The sequence below is a fragment of the Stegastes partitus genome, unplaced genomic scaffold (assembly GCF_000690725.1).
Source record: "Stegastes partitus isolate 25-593 unplaced genomic scaffold, Stegastes_partitus-1.0.2 Scaffold1895, whole genome shotgun sequence".
In the NCBI taxonomy this organism is placed as follows: domain Eukaryota; kingdom Metazoa; phylum Chordata; class Actinopteri; family Pomacentridae; genus Stegastes; species Stegastes partitus.
In genome coordinates, this window is record NW_007579626.1 from 108,554 (window position 1) to 121,790 (window position 13,237).

A 13,237-nucleotide genomic window follows, 5' to 3' on the forward strand; every position below is an offset into this window, starting at 1 on the left:
TTTTTTCCTTCTTTAATGGGAGGGTATGAATACATTTGAGGACGACTGTAGATAAATATACAAGATACATTTAATTATTTTTGTTGACATTATAAAAGTGCTCCTCTTGTCATTTACTAAGCCAATCGATGCTGATTCATTGTCACTCATGATGGAAAACCTGACATTTACTAAAGTCCTCTTATGGTCCCTCAATGAACTCCTGAGCACTCATCTCTCAATGTGTCCAAACTACTCTGCAGACCAACAATGTAAACTGATTCTACACTACACAGTGGCAAAGCTGTAACAGTAGACTAATCAGCCATACATGTTTGAACTGGAAACTCACTCTGAAGAAGAATAACGACACGAAAAACCTCTGCCGACAAGTTCACAGGGCTGCAACTTTAGGTTTGTATGTCTTTCCATCCAGACGCTCCATTTTTACTTTAGATATTAAAGAGTGTCAAAATTCCAACTAGATTTCACTTTTCAGGTTCTCAATCTGGAGTTCAGAAATAGATTATTATGTCGCTCTTTGATGCTAACACAAAATATATTTTAACAATAAACACAACAACATTTTTGAATCATCAGAAATGAAATGTATGTATTCTGTAATAAATGAGAAGTACATAATTGCTGTTGTTTTTTTTGTTTAAACTAGACATGAACAAGATTTTTTTTTGACTCAAAACACAAACAGCTGTACAAAAATCGGGAGCAATATACAGTAAGTATAGAAAAAAAGCTAATGTGTAGAGCCTGAGTTTAGCTCTTGCCAAGGTCAAAATTACATGGTATTGCTAAGATGCAGTATATTTGAGAAAAACTGTTTTATTGTCTGGACAACATTCTAAACTGTTTAAGCCTCGGACTCAAGCTTGGCTAAAAAGATAAAAGTGATATCTTCAAAAACTAATCCTGCATCAACATAACATGACAGCAAAGAGTTGCTACCACACGAGTTCCACTGACTCACTGACAACAGCTGCAGTAATAAAATCATAAAGAAGACAAACTCCATCAACTGCTCTTGCTTCTAATTTACTCACTGTAGAAAACACCATGTAGACACACCACCCTACTGTGTCACATGGTTCACACACACATACACACTAATCACTTCAGAGTACAGTACATGGACTTACTTTAAGGAGACTTAGCCTAACCTTAACTAACCCTAACCTAAACCTAACCCTAAATGAAGACTTCATATCAAGTGATTTACATTTCACAGATTTGCTTTTTGTCCCCAAAAAGGGAGGCAAGTCCTCACAATGTGACTGTGTAAACACATTTATGTTTCATGGCACAAGTAATACAGGTTCATACACACACCTACAAACTGAATGTTACATACCACTGTATGCCACGCACAGCAGCCACACATGCACAGCAGAGCTTATGGTTTCCTGCTGGTACTGCATTGCAGTCATCTCTGACCTCCAAGCTTCTGGCCGTCCACTCCTCCATCAGCCTCCCCTCCTCCTCCTCTCTCTTTTTTTTTTTCTCTCTTCATCTCATCCTAACCTCAGCACAGCCCCATGTCACTTCCTCTTTTCTCCCTCCACCTACCTGACTCTCCTGTCCACACGGAACTTCAACATCCTCCCGTAGATCTGTCATGTACCAGCAGTGCAGGTGATAGGATGGACAAACAGGCAGATGGAGGAGAGATGGAAAGATGAACAGAGGGGTGGATAGCAGCTGGCCAGAGGGAGGAGAGGAGGAAATTCTCTCTACCACAGTCTGCATGCCTTTCTCTCTCTGCCTGTTTTCTAACCTGTCTCACCCTCCCTCGCCTCTCTTTCTTTGTCCCCCTCCTTTCTCTCACAACACACACACACACACACACACACACACACACACACACACACACACACACACACACACACACAAGCACGTTCACTGCTTTCTAGCTGAGAATTGCAATGCTCAGCGTATTCAGTCCCCTCAGCCTGGCTTATGTATCTCTATATAATGGTCTGTAACTCGTTTTCCGCCCCGTACCCCCCCCAAAACCCACCCACCCATCTCTTTGTCATTGCCGGCATCTGTCATTGCCTTCTTAGGCCCTTTTCCATTCCAATCCATTAACAACGATAAAACAATCAACACTCAGAATGACAGTCAGTAAAGAAATGTCAGTAAATGTGGGACCATGGGCAATTTGTCTTGGAGGATATATGCAGGGCTCTAAAGGGACACATTATTTTTAGAATAGACAAGGTAGGTGGCCACCAACTCCTGGGTGAACTGCTCCATGGTAGGCATTCAGAAGTGGAGCAGGGCCAGAGTGTGGTGCTCACCTGTACCACAGGCTAGCCAAGAGGAGTTCCCCTAATGAAGACCCTGAGCACCGAGCACAGCCAGGACATAGACGTGGGTATTTGGATGGTCACTCGAACATGGATAATCAGCCTCAGTGGCACAGGTGATCTCTAGAATAGCACAAGTGAGGTGCAGAACTAATTCTACAGAGGCTGTTTCCAGTTGAAACTGCCATGAGAGGACCTCCACTTTGACATTCTTAGAATCTAAGTCATAAGAAAGAGTGAAGTAAACTCTGTTCAAGAAGAGAGGCCACCTAACCCGGAGGGAGTTCAGCTGTTTGGCAGTGGAGACTCACACCAGATTCTTGTGGTCATTCCAGACTATAATCGGCTGCTCTGCTTCCTCAAATCGTTGACCCTGAGATCAGCAGGACAGACACTAACATCCTCAGTTTTTCCTGTCTGTTTGTTAGAATCCCTGGTGAAGTTATGGGGGAAGAATAATTAAAAGGACCCTTAACTCAGCACCTTGTTGATATCCTTTAGGCAGCAGATTCAGGGGTTCTTGGGTAAGTCTCCATTGGCTTTGCAAACCTAGTTTTGGGAAGCATTCCTTACAAAGAAGCAAAACTGACATTTTCAGGCCTCTCTATAGATGATATGTAGTTTTGACTTTTGCTTGGCCATTTAGGGAAATTCAGAGATTTGCCCTAAAGCCACTGCAGCATTATCTTAGCTGCATGTTTTGGGTGAGTGTCGTGCTGAAAGGTGAACCATTGCCCCAGTCATGGGTCGCTGCACTGTGGTGAAGGTTTTCCTCAAGGTTCATCCTTCCCTTAATTCTGATCAATCTTGCTGTCACTGCTGCTGAGAAACACCTGCAAAGAACAACGTTGCCACCACCATGATTCATCACAGGGATGATATCAGTAAGTTATAAACAGTACCTGATATTTGCTAGACATGATGCTTGGAGTTCTACCGATATAGTTCCAGTCTTGTTTCACAGAATCAGATTTTTGTTTTTTCTTCTCTAGTGTCCATTTAATGCATTTTGCAAACTCTAAGCAGACTACTGTGTGTCTTTTACTACTGTGGCAGGTTTGTTTGTGTCTGCAGAAGAACTCTGAATGTTTGTTAGACTGACTGTTGGGTTGTAGTTTAGCTCTCTGACCGAGGACGTCCCTTCTCAATTATCCAGTTTGGGTGGATGACTAACTCTAAGAATAGTTCTGGTGTTTCTAAATTTCTTCTATTTCTTCTTCTAGCTACGGTGCCACTGGCAAAATTTTAAACTTTAGAAATAATTGTATTCCCTTGTTCTTGCCTTTCCACTTCATTGCCAATTTCATATTTTTAAATAAATCTAAAACTTCAATGTGATGTAAATTATCATGAGCTTAGTTCAGTATGTGAGTGGTATGAACAGGAAACAACCTACTAAGTGGAATTCCAGTCAAAACCATCATGATTGACCTTCCACTTATGCATGAGCACATAACCTTCCAGGCAAAAACAGCATGGACAGAAGACAGGTAAGATTCATCCCTCTGGAAAACTGTGACTTCCTCTTTACCTGTTCTTAGTGGGGTTTCAGCACAAACACTGGGATTGAACAATGTCAAATCAACAACCTTGGCAGCAGCCATTGCTTTACTCTTCCTGCTTTCACTGTCTGCACATTCAATCTTGACTGTAAAAAAAAAAAAAGAAGAAGAAGAAGATTCAAAAGGTTAATAGAGTCAGCTTTGGCATTGAGCTGCTTCAGAAGCCACAGGCTGGTCTGATACAATAGGTGAAGGAAACAAATCTTTACAAGTCAGATCATGGCCTAAGATAGGAGCCTTTCACCTTGTCATCTTTCACCTCTCTTCTGTTCTAACTAAATGATGGGGAGTCCCACATATAAAATGCCAACAAAAGTATTCACCCCCTTTGAGCATTTTCTCATTTTATTGCCTTTTCACATTTAGTCATAATCAATCTAACTTGGATTTTTTTTTTTTTACAAGAATAAAGATGCTTGTATGTCAAAGTGAAAACAGATTTCTATCAATGAATCTCAATTAATTAAAACTACAACATGTAAAATACGCAAGTTTAAGTATTGAAGTCCTTCAAGTTACCTTTGATTGTAATTACAGTAGTCTGGATCCTTGCACATCTGGATGCTGACTGCACCAGATTGTCCTCTAAGATTTCCCTATACTTGCTGCATTCATTTTACCCTCTACCTTTACAGTCTTCCAGAACCTGCTGCCAAAAGGCATACCTGCATGATGCTTCCACCACCGTGCTTCATGGTGGGGACAGCGTGTCTGTGATGATGTGTAGTTGACTTCATAGTCTCCCACATGCCTTCTAATAAACTCTAGTCCAGATTTAACATGAGCTTTTGTCAACAGTGGCTTTCCCTTCGCCATTTTCCCATAAAGCTTTGCCTGAGGAACAGGGAACAGTTGCTGTAGGCACAGTGTCTCTCATCTCAGCCACTGAAGCTTGAAGAGTCATCATCAGAAGAGTCATAGGTGTCGTGATGACCTCCCTCACTCATCTCTTTCTTGCTCAGTTTCAGTTTTTGAGGACACCCTGTTCTGGGCAGGATAATGTATGATCGATTTAACTGTACTTCACGGGATATTTGGTGACAGAGAGATTTTCTTGACTTACACATTTCAATAACCATCATGGAGTTTCTGAAAATGTTCTTTCATCTGCATGATATAGATGTAAACAGAAGTACTGTTTCACCAGTGACTGGACCTTAGAGGTAAAGATGTCTTTATAACAGTCATTTGAGGCTCAGTCACTGCAGATGATCCATTTCATTAATTGTGTAACGTAAAGCACCAGTGGCTGCATTTGTGTTGAATTAAGTGAGTCACTTTAAAGAGAGTGAATATACAACCTCTTCTTTTACATTTGTAATCAATTTGCCATTTATTTAAAAATATCAGTTTTTATTTTTGACATGAAAGTCAGTTTTTGTTTTTCTTGACAAAAAGCCAAAGTACATTCACAATGGATCAATGTTGAAAAGCAATAAAACGGGAAAACTTCCAAGGAGGGTGTATACTTTCAAAACAAACTCACATGGCTAATGGAGGAGTAATGACCAAAGACTCAGGTGACCTACTGCCAGGTCAGGGACTCAAGATGTTTAAACTTTCTGGAAAGAGTTGTCAAGAATGCATTACAGGTAACTGATAATTGGTGTTATAGACCCTCTCCTTTGTCAAGAGATGGCTGGTTCCGTTGAGTCTAAGGGACAAAACATGTCCTATGTAGAAATGTCTTACATATGATTTAAAAAACAAAACAAAAGAATAAATAGTCATACAACTACTTAAAGTTTGTGTGTCGTGACATCTTGTGTCCACCTGACATTTCTATTTCAAAAAACATTTCAGCAGTTTGTTAAAATGCAGGCTCTGTACCTAGAAATCATGTGTCCTTAGCCGTTTCAGTTTGTTTCAAAAATCAAAAGGTTGAGCATCTTTTGAAAACAATGTTGAAATCACTGTGATAACAAACTTTATACGTCAACACTCTTGTTACGGATCAGGTCGGCGACTCAGGTGTGGAGCAACAGAGACATGACAAACAAGTATAAAAGTTTAAGTAGTTAATTTATTTACAAAAACATATTTACAGGATATGTACAAGAAATACGAAGTCTAAACACGGAACTGACAAACGAGGAAACAGGCAGGGGAATTCCTGAGGGGGACACCACGGGACTCTCAGGGAAACTACCCAAGAGAAATTACTACAAAATGACTGTACTATGAATCGACAGAAAACATTACGAGAGTGAATAATTATTTACAGTGAGGCGACTAACCAGGACTTGGTACAACCAAGCTAGGAGAGCTGGGAACGGGGACTACACAACACACACATGGTGAAACAACCTAAGCTGATGCCTGCACGGTGAAGCACAGAACATAAGCTGCACTAACACGACACGCCAGCACAGGAAAACCCTCCTAAATGATATGAACTGAACTGGACTAAACCCAGAGCGAGAGCGGAGTAACTTAGCTGGCGACTGGTGAATGTAGAGGGAAAGGAGGGAAGGCGGAGGTGGCGTGTGGTGAGGCTGGGAACACGGCGAAGCAGGTGCTGAGTCCTGATGGAGGAGTCCAGGGCAGATTCCGGCAGTGACCAGGTGACAGTGGAGTGTTGGCAGGAGATCCAGGCAGGTTGCAAACGAAGCATGCAGGGAGGGTCAGGAATGGAGTAGTTCTACCGTCCGGCATTGAGCAGTGGTGTGAGTCTGGCTTTTAAGGCAGAGGCTGAGTAATTGCAGGTGGACCACTCCCCGCCACAGGTGTGTTCACTCAAGTGATTGATTATCCAGCTGCCAGCACCTGCCTGCACACCATCATGCTCACACCCACCTGAGAAAAACGGTCGAGAGAAAGACGGGGAAAGGGAGAGACTGCCACTACGCTGAGCTGGAGGTGGAGGGTGTGATAACTAACTTAACTAAAAATTCCATTTTCGTTAAGACTGTAGAGGTAGCTAGCAAGTAATGACAAAAATACATAATGACTATAGTGTACAATAAAAGAATAAGATGAAAATATATTCAGTTTGATCAACTCCATCATATGACAACTCCATCAGGTTTTTTAAATGTCTGATGAGGAGGGCGGCAAGGTGGTTCGGTGGATAGCACCATTGCCTTGCAGCTAGAAGATCCCCAGTTCTCATCCTGGTCCCCATCAGTGGTTTATCAGCACCGCCAGTTGATGGTTTTGTATATTTTCAAAGAAATGTATTATCAAGTTTTCAGTTTATTGTGCTTATGTTCTCAAATGCCAGCTTATTTACATGCATTGGGGTCTTAGTTTTGTTAGTTGTTTAATATACTTAATGTTTTTTCAAAAATAAGGTAGAAAATGAAGACATTTGGAAATGGGATATTCTAGAAAAAAGGAGGGCTTAAGAACTTTGAATTCTTATTGGAATTGGAATTGAAAAAACAAAATGAAATGCTTCTAAGTGTGTCTGATGGAGTTGACCGAAATGAAATATTAAGTGCATGAAGGTTAGATTTTCAAAAAAAAAAAGTTCAACCAAAAACTTGTTCCTGCATAGGATTGCAAGTTGAGACTTACGTCTACAAATGCATCCATTTCACTTAGCATTCAAAAGTTTAAAATTTAATTTGAAACAAGTTTTGTCTCTTGTACCAAGAACCAGTGATAGATGAGTTCCTTCACTCCTCTCTCAGAACTTCTCAAACATCTTCTCCTACCAGAATGTTAACATTGCTGTCTTCAAAGAAGTACCAGGTGGGGTGAGTAGGGAGGTTGCTCCAGCACGGCAATGTTCTTCTAAGCCAGGAACTGTGGGATGCTCAGGGCATTGTGAGCAGGCGTGTTGTCATGGTGAAGTAGCTACAACTTGTCCTGCCACAGCTCTCACTTCTTCTCGCGCACTGAACAGTACAGGTGCTGGTTGATCGCCTAAAGGGGAAAACTCATAGTTTGTGGTTTAGGTTTGAAATATACCTTTTGTGACAGCAGTCCTGGAACTTTTCTGACACACCTCGAATGCGAATCAGTGGCTTGGAGTTGTTTTAGCTCAATGCTCTGCTTTCCACTTCCTCCGCATAGAGACTTAGCCACCATGGGTGACACTTGAGAGCTCTTGGCATAGCTGTGCTTTTGTCTGTACAAATGCTCATTGTATTTAAATAGGTGGTCGATAGACAAGGGTCCAGCTGGGCACAAATCTTATTGGGGACAAGTTAGGTCTACTGTTTACTACTGTCTTGCAGTGGCTGTTTTCTGGTGACCTCCACTTCCTCAAACGTAGGTGGTTACCTGACATTAAACGATACCATGGTTTAATCTGGGGCCAATTTCAGTTTCACAATCTGTCCGACAAACTCAGCAGAGTTTTGGATGTGATGTGAAGTTCCAACTAGAGGAGCTAAGACAGTGGCTGCTAATGATAGGTCTAAGTTCTTCCTCCTCGTGTAGATTTGGAGGTTCATGAATCCATGGTATGGATTTTTCCAGGGTAAAGCTGACATTATGAAGATGGGTAAATAGCTTTCTTCATTTCCAGGTGTTGTAAGCAGTTTATGATTTTTTTGTCTCATAGGTGGTTTCATTGAGTCATGTGTTGTAATTGGCTGTTTGACTGCCACTGTGCATCTCTGCTTGTCCAATGTCAAAATGGTGATACTTTAGTCTTCACTTAGCGATATAACTGCCTTCCAAAGGCAAAAATCCTTGAAGTAGTAGAGACTTGGGTCCACCAGTATCCAGCAAAATATGAATGGGCATGGCATGGTCAAACTCAGACAACGCTACAAAGACCTCTGTGATAGATGGTTCAAAGCCTCAGGATTCAAGCCTGTTCAAGATCAACGGCAGGAAGTGGCCATAGCAGAGGACTTAGATTTAGACCCACTGGTTTAATTGTCTACTTTTTACTTGAAGTGGCTCAGATTATAGTAGTTGCTGGCTGTTAAACTGGGATGCCAGTCAGTCTTAGTCTGACAAAATGTTGCTTTTAGACAACAAATATTCCACATACCACTGATACACTTGCCATCCCTTTAAACTAACAGTACATGCAAACCAGAAACTACAAAATACTGTAGCAAGCAAAAAACCCACAAACAACAAATTCAATGTTTCCTAGTGTGTAATAGACAAAGAGTATCGGTAGAAAAATTCAACATACACCACCCTGTTTAACCTACTTCAGCCAGTTAAATGCTCAGTCAACACTTTCTGTTTTCTTTCCAGTTACTATGCTGAATTTGGTTCCTTGAATCTCATCAGAGTGAAACCTTGCAGAGTAACAGCTTTGTAGTTTTTGTTCTGAAAACTCCAAGCTATGGCATTTTTAGTTTCAGGGTAAAACCTGTCACATGCTGACTTTATATGCCAGATCATCCTCAGCCAATACAGCAGCTCCTGCTACAGTTTTACTTGATGCTCACTGAAATAAATAGAAACCACAGAGATGGTACACAACATATGCACAGAGAGAGAGAGAGAGATCCTAAATGTGACACTTTACCAGAGCTGACACTGACAATGTTTGTACATTTAGTAAAAGTGCATCACATACAGAGAAATGCTCAATTTTCGACTAGCAAGCACACAATTCATCTCTCATTTCCCAGGTACGTTATGCATGTGAGCAAACCTTTTGCTCATACAGGTAATTAAACTGCAGGACATGGAATCATAGCATCATAACCAGTAGCCAGCTGATTATTTAGCTATTTGTGCTAAATGATCAGATGGATTTCAAATTAAAGAAAAAACACAAACACTTGACCCCTACAGTCAGGGAATCTGGTGGCTCTGATATGTTGGAGAGGCATTTCACAGGCATGGTTTGGGTCCACTTGCTCCTTTGGAGGGAAGGGTCACTCCAAATCAATACAAAGTTGTTCTGAGGCATCATTTTTATCCTATACTGAAACATTTCTATCCTGCTATCCAGAATTAAAATGCTCCCATTCATACAGCACAAGGGGTTACTGAATGGCTTGATGAAGATAAAAATAATGTGAATCTTATTCTATGGCCCTCACCATCACCTGATTTCGACCCAGTTGAACACATATGGGGGATTTTGGATCAATGTGGTAGTGCTCTCTATTGCCATCATCAAAACCTCAGATGGGGAAAAATCTTTTGGAAGAATGGTGTTACATCCCTCCAGAAGTCTGGAGAATCAGCAGCAAGGTGTATTAATGCTGCTCTAGCAGCTCGTAATGGCCAAAAACATACCTCCAATTTGTTACCCATCACATCATTTGAATTCCTGTTCAGAAACTTTCAGTTTCAGTTGCAAAGTGCTCAGAGCACGGGCAGATTTAGTGATTTGTGGGCTGCAAGCAAACTCTGAAAGTTCAGATCAAGTCTTCTATCATAGTTTTTTTTATTATTTAAAAAAGAAAAAAGAGTAAATGAAGCAATATTATATCTCATCTTAATTAGTTAAATTTTATCTCTTAAAATATAACAAAAGGCGGTGGTAGGATAGCTGTGATAGGACTGAAACCAATTGACAGAAAGATTATTTTATGCATGTTGCTTAGTTTTAATCCATTTTTGACATGGCAGGGAAGTGCAGGGACAGTCAAAGAGAGAGAAAGAGAGAGAGAGATTTTGATTCACTCTGATGAAATAAAAATGTCACATCTAGTTCAAGAAAATAATGTAAGTGCTATATGCTACAACCTAAGAGACAACCATAACAACAATACACACAGCCGATCTCCTCACACTTCACACTCCACCTTTTCATTTTTATATTGGATCTGTATTGAACTGCTTTCATTTTGTTCATTGTTCATTCATCTTAAACCACCACTGATCACTTCAGTATACACAAACTGATATGTTTCTGTTTCACTTAAGAAATTCTACATTTATTTTCTTTATTTGCTCTATAATGTAATGATTGTATAATGCTCTGGTAATATTGTCCTCATGACTCTAATGCCAATAAAGAAAACTTTATTGAAAACTGAAACTGACAGAGAGAGAGAGAGAGAGAGAGAGATACAGGCTGTAGACAGTAGATTCTGGGTGATTATTGGGAATACTCTTCATTTTGTGTAGTTCTAACAGCCTGCATCCAGGCACTGTTGAGTGTTTGGTGAGTTCCATGGTTTTCTCTTTCCCTTGACCCACTAGAACAGACCCCTTTCTGTGCACTGGGACCTCCTGATTTACGCATTAGGCAATGCATGTATGTAGAATCTGTAGGTCACAGTGTGAAGTACCACTAAAAAATACCAAGTAGCATGTCAAAACCTGGACGACCAAATAAGGGGCCTTCAGTAAGAGCAGAGGTACACAGTCACAACGGTCACACAACAACGGGTGACCATAAACTTCAATAACTCACCACCACCCCGATTCAAGGTTACAAGTATAGAAAAGACCTATTCTAGCTTTGTGAAACACAGCAGCACAACAAAGTCCAAACACACCTTATATGGCAACACATGAACATTAAAATAAAATAGAGCCTGTGGAGAGCTGCCAACATCCAGACCAGGAAACTGGTAGTCTCTCTGTAGCTTCAGGTGGGGGTGGGGACTGCCATACAGTGTCTGGCTTTATGCCAACTGTAATGAGGCTCTTGAACTTTCATTAAATAATTAATCGAGGGTTTGTGTTGTAAACTGCCAACAGAGCAGAAATCCGATCAAGTCATCTTATGAAATACATCTTTAAATGATTTGGAGCAAAATATGTCACTTTCTGCTTTTTGCTTTTGTTAGCTACTCAACATATTGTAAAAGTCATTCATTTAAGTTTTTACATGCTACAACTAAACTGACAGCTTCATGACGTCAGTGTGGCCTCGAGTCCACTGGTCATGTTGTTGCTGTAAACAGCTGTCCTGAGGAGATTACCATCAGCACACCCACACATTGGAGAAACAGGCAGAATGATGAGCATGAAGGCTAAACATGTCAGCAAAAAAACATATTTAGCCACCTAAAAAGGCCCAGCAAAAGGGATCAATAAGTTCATGTGTATGTTATATTTAGCATATTTTTACCGCTTTATCAGACAGACCCTTCTGAAGGGGTTCTGAAGCAGTCGTATCACTATTTCCAGAACCACCAGACTCTGATATCATATAGCTATGAAGCCTTTAAAATAAAAAAGAAACAACCAATTGATTCTTTTCATCCTTTGATGTTGGGGAAATAAAAAGATGGGCAGCCTATACATTCTTGTATCATATATATTAAAGTGAATGATGACATCACATAGGCTTCTCATTTTGTCTCTGGAATCTAACAAACACTTTATCTCTGCAAAACCTTGTTTAACTAAACAAAAATACATATTTGCATGAGAAAAACACATAGAGAGCCTCCTGAATGAGGCACACACACACACACACAGACACACACACACACACACACACAGCTCTCTATCCTGTGGTCACACCCCACAGTCCTTCATATCGGCGGCAAGTTTGGCCTCAGCTGCTTGTTTTGGTTCACACAGACACACACGCACACACATGTGCACACGAGCGCACACAAACACACAGAGAAATGTATCAGCACACATGCACACACAACCCAGGCTCAGCTGTAAGAAACTGAATGCAAATGAGCAGAAACCAAGTTCCCTCCATCTTTACTGCTTCCACTTTCTCCTGTTACAGTATTGCAGAGGGGAAAAAAAGGCATGCAGCAGAGCTTACCTTCCTCTATCAGTCCTCCCGACACTTTCTTCTCTTCTCTTCTTTGTTGCTTTCTCCACTCTAGTCTTCTTTTCGGTAGCAGCTGCCTACAACATGCTGGGACTTGGCTGGAATGGAACGGTCTGCAGAAAGCCCCACTGGTCTGGAAAAAATAAGAGAGAGAGAAAAAGAAAGGAAGAGGTTCAATCGTGCAGGCAGAGAAACGAAAGAAAAGAGAAATTTGAAACCTCCAAAGCTCCAGAAACAATCAGCCCCTCCCTTCCTCCTCCTCACTGCTTTCTGCCTCCATATCCCTCACTGCTTCCCTCATCTCTCACTCCTTTATTTAGAAGTAAAAAGACTTGCCTTGTTATCCTGTCCAGTTCATTCCTTTTATTATCATTTTTTCGGATTCCTTCCTTTCTCTACCCTGATCTGTTTTTTGTCCTTTCTCAGACCTCAATCTCTGCCTGGCTCTCTTTTAGGGTTTTAACTTTGTCCTGTTCTTAAGCAATCCAAGCAGTTGAAGACGGAATGGGTGGAGGAAAAAAAAGCCCATATTTTAACCAACATCAAATTACAGACTTTGATTCAGTTTCCAATTCAGATTTCCAAAGGATGCACAGAAATCTGAGAAGCACTGAGTGTAAGCCTGAAAACAAATCATCTTATTTTTGTGCAGTTAGTAAGAAGAGCTAATGTTCCAATAAAAAAAGATGGTTCATTATGTCAAAGGAATCCTTCTATGTTGTAAAAACCCAACTCTAGCCAATGTAAGG

At 40.8% G+C, this 13,237-nt stretch overlaps 1 protein-coding gene across 1 annotated transcript in view; it reads right to left on the minus strand.

Moving 5' to 3' along the window:
* Positions 1 to 12,628, minus strand: part of plekha6 (pleckstrin homology domain containing, family A member 6) — a 103,850-nt gene extending 91,222 nt beyond the window's left edge. The window contains exon 1 of the mRNA XM_008302846.1: positions 12,480 to 12,628. The gene's annotated coding sequence lies outside the window, so the exon portion shown is untranslated. The remainder of the gene's footprint in view (positions 1 to 12,479) is intronic.
* Between the last annotated feature and the right edge of the window lie 609 nt (positions 12,629 to 13,237).